Below are 14,615 nucleotides of genomic sequence, written 5' to 3' on the forward strand. Positions count from 1 at the left end.
TTCCTAATTTAAACCACTAAAAAAAATGAATATAAAAGGTATAAACAAAATAAAGCCTTTACCTACTTTTCTTGAATAGCAGGGAGTTGACATGTTACTTGTTCCTTATGGTGTCTAGTACTTGGTGACAGATCATCAAGAGATTATAAAGACCCTATCCACAGCTTAGATGGCCACAGGGCCTGCAGGTCACCAGTCCTGACCCATAGGACCCATGTACAAGAGAAGGATTGGAAAGGAAGGGACACAAATGATTCAGTGGAATACTACTTGGGCACTGGAAATACACAACTAGAAAAGTACACTGCTGTCACGACACAAAGAAATTCGACAAGATTAACAACCCCAGGCAATGAGGCTCAGTGTGGAACTCTGGCAGTTAACACAGAAAGCCAAACACTTCACTGTAGTAGGAGGCTGCTTGTTCGTCCCCAGCTGCCCAGACCACAAAATAATCACTCAGAAACTATATTATTTAAATCACTGCTTGGCCAATCACTTAAGTGTATTGCTAGCTCTTATATCATTGGTTTACCCATTTCTATTATATTTTACCATGAGGTTTGTGGCCTACCGGCAAGGTTCCAGCTGGCAGCTCCCGTCTTTTTTCTCTGGCGGCTCCATGGTGTCTCTTTGACACCACCTATTCTCTCTCTATATATATATATCTCTTCCAGCCTGGCTATATTCTGTTAAGCCATTGGCCAAAAGCAGCTTCTTTATTCATTAACCAATAAAAGCAACACATATACAGAAGGACTTCCCACACCACTTCCTCTGCTTCTACCTGGGCCATATCTCTGTTCAAATCTGTTTAAAAGCATGAACTATGCCACACACTCAATGACTGACTCAAATGTAAGGCCTACAGTCAAACTCCACACCACTGAGGTAAGAAACCTCAGTCCCTGTTTTATAAAGGGACTGCTCTGTACTGGTTTCTTAAAAACACAACTAGTCAAACAGCTGACATTGACATTCATTTTCTAGTCTATGCTTTTCTAATCTTGTACCCCTCTCAAAATCCATTCCTGGGACTGGGAAAATAGTGCAAATATGAAGACATGAGTTCAAATTCCTAGTATAAAGTCAGCTACAGCGGTGCACAGCTGTATTCCCGATCCTAATGACAAGGCTGACAGTCAGATACCTGGAGCTAAGTGCAGTGCCTCCAGCAAAACTCAATCAATGAGCTCCAGCTCTGTGGAGAATGTCGTCAAAAACTAAGGTCTCTGGCCTCCACAGGTACACACGTGTAAGTCATGTGCATATCCGTGAATACATTCACATGCGCACAAATATATGCACATATAAACCACGGATGCATGTGCATGCACATTTCCGCACTCACAGAAGCACATGCACACCCATTTCTTTAAAAAGGCTGGAGAGATGGCTCCGTGGTTAGGAGCACCTGTTGCTCTTACACAGGGTTAACTCCTAGCACTCCCAAGCAGGCTCACAACTGTCTTTAACCCCAGTTTCAGGGAATCCAACTACCTCTCTGGCTTTCATTAAGCACTGCACACATGATATGTAGGCACACATACATATATATAAAACAAAAAATGTTAAAAAAATAATAAGCCTGTGGGAAATATAAAAAAGCAAATGTAAAAAATTTAGGGCTCCGAATGGATAGACAGGCAGGCTGTGCTTTGGGCTAAATTGTACCCTCAGATTCATCTTTTAAGTCCTAAATGCTAGGACCTTAGAATGTAACTTATCTCTGAAGCTAACACCTTCAAAAGAAATAATTAATGTAAAATGAAGTCATATTTTAGTCGTCTAATCCTTTTTCAAATGACTGATGTCTTTACAAATTAAGATTAGGTCACAGACAGGCAAAGGAAAACAAATCCAAAAGACCCCCTAGAACACAACCACACAGAAACCTTCTAGACTGAAGAACTATCAGAACATAACAACTCCTGTTGTTTAAGCCACCCACAGTGTGATGCTGTTAGGGAAGTGTAGAGAGGGAGGCCATGTGCCAGTCATACAATTCACAAACATCCTTAGCTGTGACTTAGACATATTAAGTCCTGCAACAGAAAAGAGGGGTTTTGATAGTGATGATTATGCTTTAAATAATGCAGTGATAAAATTGAAAAGCTGTGACAATGTTTATAAGAAAAACTGAAGGGACAGTTTTGCAATTAGAAAAGGAATGAAGGATTCAAGTCATGTCAACTTTGAGAAAAATCAACAGGAGAACCTAGCCAAGACAAGTTTTATGCCTCAAATTGTAGCAATAGGAGCGGCAGGGCTGCGTCCCCGGCACCCGGCCGCCCGCATGGCTAGCTTATGCCCCGAAATAATTACACGGAAACTGTATTCTTTCAAACACTGCCTGGCCCGGCTAGTTCCAGCTTCTTATTGGCTAGCTCTTACATATTGTTCTAACCCATTTCTAATATTCTGTATAGCCCACGAGCTGGCTTACCAGGGAGGATCTTAACCTGCGTCTGTCTGGAGCGGGAGAATCATGGCGATCCCTGACTCAGCTTCTTTTTCCCAGCATTCTCCTCTGTCTACTCCACCTACCTAATTTTCTGTCCTATGAGGGCCGAGGCAGTTTCTTTATTATTAAATCACCCCCACATCATCAAATGAAGCTAACCAAAATGCAAGTGAATAATCAAAACAAACAAACAAAAAACAACATTGTTAGCAAGGAAAAGGAATGGAGACAACTTAGGGTCATTCTCTGAGACTACAAACAGATACAAGTATTTTCAATTTTTCTGTGTAACAGTCCTGACTGTCCTAGGACTCCCTTTGTAGACCAGTCTGCCCTTAAACTCACAGGGATCCACCTGCCTCTGCCTCCCAAGTGCTGGAATTTAAAAGGCTGTGCCACCACCACCTGGCCATGTATTTTCCTTTAATGTTTAAGCTAACAAAAGAATCCTTGATGATTCACAAATAACAACAACAAAAATTTGCCGGCATCAAATAAAAAGGCATTTGCAGTGGTTTTAGTGAAGTTCTGGTTCTCTATAAGTTTCTTCTTGCCGGGCAGTGGTGGCGCAGGCCTTTAATCCCAGCACTCGGAAGGCAGAGTTCGAGGCCAGCCTGGTCTACAAGAGCTAGTTCCAGGACAGGAACCAAAAGCTACGGAGAAACCCTGTCTCGAAAATCAAAAAAAAAAAAAAAAGTTTCTTCTTGTCCCTCCTTTGCCTACCAACAGCTGCACCATGAACTGCTTTTCATCCTGGATGTAGAGTCACCAAAGCCACAGAGTTCCAGAGGAGAGTAAAGAAGAGAAGAAAGTTGGTCTCTAACTTGCAGTTCTGGGGCAAAATTCAAGCAGGGGAAACAACTAGATTATAAATACAGCAGTTTATGTTAAAAATTTTAATAAGTTTTTCAGCTGGGTGTGATGGTACATTACTTTAACTCCAGGATTTGGAAGGCAGAGGCAGGGGCTTCTCTGAGTTCAAGGTCAATCTGATCCACAAAGCAAGTTCTAGGACAGCTAGGGCTACACAGTGAAACCCTGTCTCACTCAAAAAGCAAAAAGAAGAGGAGGAGAAGAATGAGGAGGAAGAAGTTTCTCAAATACTTTTAGGATGTTTAAAGTTCAATTTCACAAGAAGATGCATAATTGTGTTGAAATACACATGTTACTTCCTTCTCGGTATAAAAACATCAGCAGCTCTACACTTGCCTTCACTCTCTTCACGGTCTGCAAGTGTGATAACACATTTCTGAATACATCTCCTTTGTCACTAAGGCTCCCACCATCACCAGTATGAAATACTGAAAGATCTCCCCAACTGCTTCAGGTGTAAAACAAATGAACAATGCTGGGGAACTTGCCCTTCTCCAGATAAGCCTATTAAAATGCTGTTGGCGCTGGATACAAAATAAAATCCCCAAATTTGCATCTTCAGTACTTTTGCTATCTTGACCTTTATTTGAATTGGAGACTAAGCTTTACAAACAACAGAATTCACACAGTCACTAGCCAACCACGGTCCTCATTATGGAATCTAGGCAGTGCATTTGTTTCCTGGGAAACCGACCAGAGCAGAGTGCAATTTCAGACTAGCAAAAGAATTCTCCAATCATAGTGGTAAACAAAGTCCATACATAAATCAGAAGATCAGAAGCAAACTCAAGAAGTGTCAGAGAAGAGCTAAGCTCCGTGGAAACTTCCCTAAAGGGAAAAGAAAAAGGGAAAGAAAGAAACCTGTGGGGTGTCTTTGGGTAACTATGTAGATCTCTCAAGTAAATATTATGAGCAGGTTTCTTTATAAACACAAGTGTCACAAAATAAACTGTTCAAAATAAATGGCTTCTCTCCAATCTTCAGCTTGTCTATTTCTGACAGTATGTAAGAGGAAGAGCTTCTTCAGAGCCAGCCTCATACATCTGGTACCAGGATATTAATCCAAGAATGAATTTCTCCTTTTGGCAAGCAGCATGGGCTTGCGCTCGGGTGATTTCTGTCACACCTCTCCTTCAGGCTTGCTTCCCTACCAGGCCACACAGAACTACAGGGAGGGGGTAGGTGGAGGTCGACACCGCAGGAACAAAAGATTTGTAAAGAGCAAATCTGTTACTTCCGAGTTTTCTACTTTATTATGATAGTATTGAACATGGGGGAAGTACTGGAAAAGCCTGTAGACTTTAAAGTCTCCCAGATTTAACTGAGGACAGTTTAGTGTTGCTTAGGAAAACAAAATACAGCTAAATATCAGCTTCATTTTAAAGGCTAATTTATACAAATTCAAATTGTCTGCAAGGAGCATTTATCTGTTGTAAAGTCTTAAAAAAAAAAAGAAGCATCAGGACAAAAATGAATTTATTGGCTCTCTTAAACAGCAACTTACCAAAAGGAAAAGAAGATAAAAATATAGAAGCCCCTCTGGAATGCTCCTGATTACACCATTATTAGTTACACAGAAAGAAAATTACTAACATCTACACACCAATCAAAAGCAAATGAAAAAGCAAGGCATTATCTCAGAGCCAGCGCTGATAGAGACCCAAGAAAACCGGCAGGCACAACTATTGCTTTGCCAAAGCACTACCAACACAGAAACACTGTTGCTGTTTTCCGTTTACAGAGAGATGCTCTGTTAAGTCTTATCACCACCACTGACAATTTAACAAACATACACACAAGCAAATCAGTGTGTTAGCTGTCTTTTTTAGCATTTCAACCAATGACAAAGAGCTGCAACTCTGATGGTGTTCTAGAACTCCCTGTTGGAAATAACACCAACCCTAATTACAGACTCCTTAAGCTGTTCTTAAAGGAAAGAGGAGAGGTTTCGATCAGAGTGGACTAGAAGCAACACACTAAGTTCTGTGCCTTTGTGTAGGTTAAATTCATTTACCTGATCTAGACAGAAAATAACAGCAGGACATAATAAAACCTGAACAACTATGGTAGATAAAGCTGCTTCTAGACATTAAGTGTGTACAAATGTATAAAAATTCAGTATGCGACATCATCAATCTAATGTAACTGGGTCAAGAATCTAGGGTAAATTTTTCTCCCACAAAAATCACTATTTTAAGCATATTAAACTCTTTCTATGATAAAAAAAGTACTTGAATAAAAGTGCATTGAATTGTATTTTTTCTTGAATTTTTAATAACTTAATGGAAATTTAAGTAGTTTCTCCACCATGATATTTTTCTTCAAATTTAGTATTTTTTTAAGGAGGCTCCCACTTTCTCCAAATGGCTCTACCCAGCATTGTTTAGTACTCCTCAAAACTATTAAAAACAAAACAAAACAAACAAAAACAAACCCAAAAAACAAAAATACCTCTTAGGTAACAGACTTTTGTGTCAAAACAACACAGTAGGCAATAAATAATTTTCTAAAAGTGAGAAATAAATTAACATAAGGACATAACCCCATATCTACATAGGAAACAGTCTGTGAAACAAATTTTATGAATGTTTACATTCTTTATTTGACTATGAAGACACAGCAACTGTTCACGAAGTTAGCAAGCTAATCAAACAAGAAAAATTAGAACTACGACTTTACACCTTTCAAAACACTATATCCACCATACCCAACAACCTAATCCTGGGTTTGTATGCGTGGAATACATGAATGCATCATGTAGAATGTAAAGTGGGAAAATCACTTCTAACATCACGTTCTCATCAGCTGTGAAAAGTCTCAAGGTTTTAGCCTGTGTGGAAAGAATCAAGTCCTACTGTAAAGTCACTACCTGACACTCCAGTAAACTATGTAATGGGTAGACTATTCATTCTATCGGTGCTAATCCTAACGAATATGAGAAAAAAAAAAAAACAAACTTTACTCCAAAACTTCAAAATGAAAATAGATACAAGTGTAAAAAAAAAATCAGTCATGTTCAGTTTCCTCAATTTAAATCACTATCTGTCCTTTACATACTAAAATTAATGATAGCTATAAGAAAACCACATTTTTTTGTTTGTTTTGATCTGGTCAACCCAACCTCCTCTCCCCAGGACTAGCTTTCTTGATCTATTTGATAACAAACACACAACACTGTGCGCAGCCTCAGATTGCGGGGAACCTTTGGGAGAAAGCCCTCCTCCGTTAGAAACAATAAATAAGGGAGCGAAGGGCCACTCGTTCCTTCATACACCCCACAAGCACCTCCCGGTGCCTCCCGACAACCAAGCTAGCCGGGCAGAGCCCCGAAGCGCCTCAGACTCAGCAACTAGCAGGGCAAACCATCCCTCCTCCTTCCCGCCCTCCCGCCCGGCTGGAGGACACTGGTGCAGGGACCGTCCCCTCTGAGACGCTGCGGGCCGCGAACCAGCGCGCGCCCGGTTCTGCGCTTGCAAACTCCTCCGCCCCTAGCGCCCTCCCACCTCGCTGGCCCCAGCAGACAAAAGAAGGGCTCTGCGGGTCACGGCGCGTCCGCACACACACAAAGAGGCCCCGCGCACGCTTGCTCCCCAGCCCCGCGCGGGCTCTCACCCACCGGCAGGTGTCTGTGCGTCTGTCCATAGGAACGAGGGCGATGGGGCCTGCGGGAGCCGGGCGGCCCGGGCGGGACGGCGGAGCGGAGGGCGACGACACCACGACCGGAGGCCCGGGTGCCGGAGCCGGGGCGGCGGGAAGGGCACCCCGTGGGCTGCGCGGCGGGTGACGGCGGCGGTGCGGCGGGGGGCGCGGGCGCCAGCCTGGCTCGGCCACCGGCTCGCACCGCTCCGTGCGACCCCGGCTCCGCGCGCCCGGCTTGGAGCGCGGGGGCGGGGCCGCGGCCGCGCGGGGAGGGGCCGGAGAGGGGCGGGGCGGGGGCTCGGACCCCGACTTCAGCCGGCACCGGAAACGCTCGGCGGGCGCTGGGACCTACAGGAAGTGTGTGGCGACGCCCGCGGAAGGCGCTCGACCTGCGGCGCTCACTGCCCTAAGGGGGCGAAGGCCAACCTCCTGTTATGGACACGCGCAGCCTTGAGCCGGCCGAACTCGGTCCCTTCCGCTCGGACAGGTACGGAACCCGCGGTCTCTGCTACTTTCCATGCGGGTCGGTTGTCCGCGTCTCGCCAGCCTAAACACTCGCAGTAAGCAAAGTCTGCTGGCTTTCAGAGGTGTGCCAGGTGGTCTGCGACCCACAATATACTCACCCCGTAGTGTCCTAACGCACCACCGCGTCTCTCTCTCTCTCTCTCACACACACACACACACACACACACACACACACACACACACACTCCTGTAAACCCGACTTCTTAAGGGAAAAAAGGATGTTGCACGGTTTTAAAGATTCTACAATACTAAATAATTTAATTTCGTGATTATGAAGAGTTAAAATTGCAGAGGAGAGCTAAATTACCTTGGGCTTTTTACGTTCTTTGGAAGCCATTTATTGCCAACAAGTGTCAAACATAATGCCCTCATACTTAACGAAAACCTTTAAAATGCATTCTTTTTTTTTTTTTTTTTTTTTTTTTTTTTTTTTGAGACAGGGTTTCTCTGTGGTTTTGGAGCCTGTCCTGGAATTAGCTCTTGTAGACCAGGCTGGTCTCGAACTCACAAATGCATTCTTAATAGAGGTGCAGAGATGACTCTGGTTAAGAGCACGCTCCAGAACACCCAGGTTTAGTTCCCAGCACCCACACAGTGGTTCACAACAGTCTGTCACTCCAGTTCCAGGAGCTCAGTTGACTTCTCTAGCCCCTGCAGAGAAATGACACAAATGGTGCACAGACATATGTGCAGGCAAAATGACCATAAATAATAATGATAAAATATAAAATGTATTGTTAGCTTCCTTTAAATCTCATCAGCATCTAAAACCTGTAAGTTTGACCCACTTTGCTGAAATTCACCTACCTGTAGTCTGTGCCATTTGGTAAATGCCTTGATTTTGTGACTTTCTTTGTTCTGTAAGTAGTAGTTTTAAAAAGAAAATCATGTGATTTTCAACAGTGAAGCATGCCTTTTTAGACTATTTGAGTCCACGTGGCTGGGCCATTATCACTCATAATTGGCTCAAGAACAGACTATCTCTCTGAGCTAAGAATTTTATTTTTTGCATCTACACACTCATCCCTCCTAAGGAATAGTTAGTAACACCTAAAACTCTGTGACTGGTGATCTTATACACAGGGGTCAGGAGATAACATCTATAACATGTCACTACTGAGGCAAGGAGGCACATAAAAAAAAAACTTTCATAGCACTTATCAGATGCTCAGGTTTGTGCCAAGCACATAATGGGTTGTTAATTCATTTAGTCCCAGGAAGTTAGTAGCTGGTGCTACTAACTTTATGGGTGTTTTGCCTGCATGTATGTCTCTGTACCACATGTATACCTGACGTCCTTGGAGACCAGTAGAAGATGTCAAGTGCCCTGGGACTAGAGTCAAAGATGTTGATGAGCTTTCACGTGGGTGTTAAGAACCAAATGCAGATTTTCTGAAGAGCAGCTAGGGATTCAAACCACTGAGCCATCTCTCGTGCCCTGCATTTTCAAGTACATACTGAGAAGTGATATTGCAGTTCTATAGATTTAGTTTTTAGAAATGGAAGCTCAGAGAAACTAAGAAATCTTAGGTACATAGTTCCTTGTTGGAGCTCAGATTCATTCAAAGCAGTCTAGCTCCAGAGGCCATGTTCTTAACTCCTGTTTCTTCACTAAGCAGTTTCCAAAAACACTTATAATGCTAGTAAGTCCTATTTAGAACATACCATTATCATTCTTAGGTACTACTCACATCTTGGTCTCACAACTATGATAGGAAATCTCAGTCACTCCTACCTCTGAGGTAAATGAGAGAAGAGAATATGACAGATTATAAACAAAGGAACCAGGGTCACCCCAGACCTGTCAGGTAACTTACATTGCTACATCAGTCAGTTCTCTCCTACATGGCTGCTTTCACCAGTCCCTTACAATCGACAGCTGTTTAAGGCTGATAATTTCTCTTAAGTGTTTCATGTGTATTTTGCCTGCATGTATTGCCAGGGATCAGCTCCAGCAGAGATCAAGATTTGAAAAGGGTGGATGTAGCAAGTGATATAAAGAAGTTGCACCAGACAGCAATTTAAATCTTTTTCTAAGTCTCTAGGAATATCTTGTTTTCACTGTGCTCAGGAGGCAATCTACAAGAGAGAATATATGTATATCTCTTTCCAAGACAACAGAGTTTATTTTCATATCTTACAACAATGATTATACCAATCTATATTTGCATTTCAAAAATATCTAATACGAAAAAAAAATATCTAATACGTGACTGTTTTTCCAACATGAATAAAAACATCCTAGAAAAGTTATAATCATAAAACTCAATGATCACAGATCTAGGAGCAAGTAAGCAAAGTTTAACTAAGCAGAGGAGGAGAGGACTTTAATATTTTCTCATGACCAGACAATTTAAAATCTTAAAGGTTAATTCTTAATTTGTAATAAGCAAAGCAAAAATTCTTATCAAGTTATACTATAATCTATTTTAAATCCTTACTTGATATTGCATATCATTCTGTACAAGTGTTGCTCTTATTTATTGGTTAATGAATAAAGCTGTTTTGACCTGTAGCAGGGCAGAATGTAGCCAGGCTGGAGGAGATATAAAGATGAAATATACAGAGTCTGAATTATGTATATTATTGTGTTTTCTTTGAAGTTTTTGACAGCAGATAGGTATTTGTTTCCGGGCGCTGCTATGCTAAGCCAACATACATATTTTAAAGATATCTTTACTTAAACTTTGAGCCCAAGGATATGTTACTTTGGAAAAGATATTCTGCTTTTGTTTCTGCAGAGAATTGGAACCTGTGGATTCCTTCCAGGCTAATGTGATTTGATGGAACAAGACTCCCCCCTGCCCTGCCCCGAAGGTCTGTGAACCTTAACAACAAATAACAGGAAGCAGCATGGAGAAAACTACACCCAAATTCCCATAATGATTATCTATAAATGTTTGTTTTCATTTAAGGGATAATATGATATAGAGACGAATACTTTGCATTGGTATGGATCTTGCTATATTGATACAGTTTTAAGGTCAATTTTGCTATACTATGTATGTGATTTTTTGCTCTTAAGTTATTGTGTTTGTGGAATTCATTTAAAACTATAATGTATAATTAAGAAATATAGATTAATAGATGGTCATCTTTAATAACCAAACTTTTAATTACATTAGGTAAGTTTTCTAAATACATAGATATATTTCAGTTAGATAGATAATCTTCAAAAATTCAAAGAACTATAAAATATGGCATTTAAAATGTTTTAAAAACTTAGACTTTTCTCGACAGTGAGACACGTCTGCTTTCCCAGTCTCTGGAAATTAGAGAATCCTGTTCAGCCATTTCATCAATATTGATAATTTCAAATGTGTAGGCTTTATATTATGTTTTCCAATAAGTTTATTCATCTTATTTCCCTTCCCAAACTGTCTCAGACCATCAATACTTTAAGGACAAAGGGGAACAAGTCAATGAATCCAAAGACCGCTATACAAATGATTTCATTTTTAAGAACTAAAACTAAAGGAGGAAGTGGGGCTGTATCTGCTCAACCAGAAACTGGAACTTTGTCGCACAGTTTCTTCAGCCAAAAGCAACAATCACACAGTCTATTTAGCTAAGTTGTGAGAACTAGAGCTTTCTCATGCAGTCTCCTTAGCCAAACAACAATCATACCATTTATTTAGCTAAGTCATGAGAACTGGTGAAAGATTTCTGGAGTTGGGAGACTCTCACTCAAGTCTCAGATAACACGACGCCCCAGAAACTCACAAGTGACCATCCTTGTTGCAATCACACAAGGTTTATTGACAGGAGAGGAACCAGTGTAGTGGGATCAAAACTCATTTCCCACGTAGGGGTAGACAGTTAGAACCCGAGTAGCTGGGAGAAGGGGTATTTAAGGGAAGAAACCACAACCCAGTAAAATTCTGAAAATACCAGTGCTTATTGAAAAATTCCAAAAATACCAGTGATAATCACAAGGGGGTAGCTCCCTGTTTCTCAAGATTATAATCTAACTTTATCTTCAGTTAGTTCCTGAAACAGAGTCACTGAACTGGCTATCCTAGATTTTTGGCTCTTTTCTTCCACCTAGATGGATTTATCTGGGTCTTTCATCTCCCCATGTCTTCTAGTACCTAGTTCTGATCATAGAACTAGATTTCAATATCTTCTTGACCTTGTAAAGCGCAATATTGGTGGCATAACATCAAAATCTGAACAGCACTTATTCTTTCCCTAATGAAGGTAATTAGTTTTAATTCATTAAAGTACTGAGGGGCCTGTATTAGGGCAGCAGTACCTGTCCCAACATCGGCAGCTATCCCGACACCCAGGATTACCACTAGTGTCAGAGAAATAGGTTCTTGTCTAAAGTGAGTTGGGTGCTTGTCAAACTCATCTTCAGGTGTGTTAGCTGGATGATGAAAGACCCTAGTTACCAGTTGTACAAGCACACAGTAATCTTTGGTGTCATTAAAAACGCAAGGTGTCAGGTTTGTACTACAAGCCCACCATTTATCTAAACCAGGAACCAAGTACCTGGTGTCAGGAGTCTTAGGGCTCTTAAGAGTCTCATTACATAACCTCGGTAAGAGTCAGCCTATGATTAGTCCCCCAAACACAAGCCTCCTGACTGGTAGTGTTGTAAAAAGCCCAAGATACTGCAATTTGGGTAATTCAGGAGCTAGCTTCACATGGGAGGTGTGGATCCAGACAGAGATGCATACTTCTTTCAGTTGTTCCCAGATCTGGCATCTCACCACTTCAAGGGCCTTTGAGTGGGCAAGTAAAGGTCTAGAAAGAATAGAATCAGGATTATACACTCCACCCGACTCAGTGAGCGGTGGCGGTCCCCCACATAAGATCTCATAGGGGTGAGTTTAAATCGCCCTGGGGTGTTCTGAACCCAGAACAGGGCAAAGGGAAGGAGGGCTCTCCAATCATTCCCGCAGGTCTCTAGGGCCAATTTTTTCAGGGTCTCTTTTAGGGTTCTCTTTATCCTTTCTACCTGACCTAAGCTCTGGGGTCGGTAAGCACAATGTAATTTCCAGTTGATCCCCAGTTGGGTGGCCAGTCCCTGACTTACCTGGGCAACAAAGGCAGGTCCATTATCAGACCCTAGTACCTTGGGTATCCCAAACCTTGGGAAGATTTTTTAATGATCTTCTTAGCCATCACATTGGCCGTCTCTGTCCTGGTAGGAAAAGCTTCTACCCAGCCTGAAAAAGTATTTATAAAATCTAATAAGTACTTGTTACCATATCTGGCTGGCTTAATTTCTATAAGATCTACCTCCCAGTAGGCCCCAGACCAGTCACCCCTGAGCCTCTTCCCAGAAGTATATATGAAGTGTCCTGCATTAGTCATAGCACAGGCCTTGCAGCTTTTAACTACTTCTGCCAAGTCAGAGAGTCCCATAATATAATAGTTGGAGGACCTAACCATATCTTTTAGTTTCTTGGCCCCCAGGGGGATCGGGTAATGTAAGTTGGTAACATACTTATGCCCTTCTTTTTGTGGGAGGACTAGTTTTCCTCCTTCTGTCTCTACTGCCCCATATGGGGTTTTCTTTACCAGTCCTAATTTGATAGTCCTCGGGGGTGTATCTAAGGTTGGTTTCACTGATATCATAATAATCTTTAGGCTCTTTTGACTGCCAGGATCATTGCTCCTTAGGCTGCCTGTTTATTAGTTAGGTCTGCCATCTGATTTCCTTTAGCCACAGCATCTTGGACTTTTTGGTGTCCTGGACAATGTATGATGGCTACCTTCTTTGGCAAATGTATGGCCTTGAGGAGGCTTAAAATTTTTTTTCTTTATTTTTTATGTCTTTTCCTGCAGATGTTAATAGTCCTCTTTGTCTGTATATTGCCCCGTGTATATGGGCAGTGGCAAAAGCATACCTGCTGTCAGTGTAGATGTTGATAGACTTCCCCTCTGCCATCGGTACAGCTTGTATCAAAGCCACGAGTTTGGCTTTCTGGGCCGACGTCCTTCAGGGAAGCTACTGGCCCAGATTACTTGCTTCCCGTTCACCACTGCTGCCCCTGCCTTCTGCTTTCCTTCAACCATGAAACTGCCGCCATCTGTATACCAGCTCAGACTCCCAGGCCAAGGCTGATTCTTCAGATCATTTTAGGTACCAGCTTCTTCTGCCAAAATGTCAGCACAGTGGTAGGTAGGTGAGGTGTCAGCAGTCTCGGGCAGTAGGGGGAGCGAAGGTCACTGGTTCAGTCAACAAAAGGCTTTGATCACCTCCGGGCCTGACCTGGGCCTTCAACTTTGTTAATAAGTCTCTTTCTAATAAAGGCATGGGGCACTCAGGATAACCAGGAAGGAATGAGTTACTTGTCCTCTCCTCAAATCTGCAGTTTGTAAGGTGGTCCATGGATATTGTTTCTGTCCAGTTGCTCCAATTACTACAGTCATTGTATTATTTAGCTTCCCCAATGGTTGTTTCAGCACAGAGTGCTCAGCCCCTGTGTCCACTAGAAAATCCACAGGGGTCCTCTCCACAGTCAGGGTTGCCCTAGGCGCGGGAGAGGGGGTCCGAGCCCCGTCCCCTCTAATCATCTTCTTCTAGGGCCAGTACCTTAGAGGCCCTTCCTTTCTTCTTTGGGCATTCTCTAGCTAAATGTTCTTTTTCTTTGCAATAAGCACATTGGTCTTTTTCCAAGGGGTGCCTCTGTCCATTTTCACTCATCTTTGGTCTTCTGTTGCCCAGATTCTATCTGTCTAGGTCCTGTCTTCCTTTTTTTTTTTTCCTACCACTGCGGCCAAAATTTTATCAAATTCCTCTCTTGTCTACAATCCCTCCGGTCCTCTCTTTCTTCTGCTCCCCCCCCCCCCATTCTCTTCCTCAGTCTCTCGTTTATAACACTTTCTCTGCCTCCTTAACTAAATCCTGCAAGGTATAATCCTGCAACCCTTCTAACCACTGTTAATATCTGATGCTGTTAATATCTGATGCTGACTCTCCTATGAAGGCCATAGCTACCACTGCCTGCTGACCCTCAGAGGTTGGATCAAAGGGAGTATAATGCCTGTAAGCCTTCTTTAAAAGATCAAGAAACACAGATGGTGGTTCAACCAGCCCCTGAGACCTGCCATGAGAGCCTTGTGGGGATAGACTGTCAGCGGCTCCCTACCTGCTTTAAGT

At 42.4% G+C, this 14,615-nt stretch overlaps 1 protein-coding gene across 6 annotated transcripts in view; it reads right to left on the reverse strand.

Moving 5' to 3' along the window:
- The window catches only part of Kiaa1958 (KIAA1958 ortholog), a 211,493-nt gene extending 204,263 nt beyond the window's left edge, over positions 1–7,230 (reverse strand). For 3 of the 6 annotated variants that reach the window (XR_007590043.1, XM_050132040.1, XM_050132041.1), the window contains exon 1: positions 6,954–7,230. The gene's annotated coding sequence lies outside the window, so the exon portion shown is untranslated. The remainder of the gene's footprint in view (positions 1–6,953) is intronic. The other 3 variants (XM_050132043.1, XM_050132044.1, XM_050132042.1) reach the window with 2 other exon arrangements.
- Positions 7,231–14,615: the final 7,385 nt, after the last annotated feature.

Source organism: Alexandromys fortis, unplaced genomic scaffold, assembly GCF_014885135.2.
Source record: "Alexandromys fortis isolate MF-2015 unplaced genomic scaffold, M_Fortis_MF-2015_v1.1 scaffold_393, whole genome shotgun sequence".
Lineage (NCBI taxonomy): Eukaryota > Metazoa > Chordata > Mammalia > Rodentia > Cricetidae > Alexandromys > Alexandromys fortis.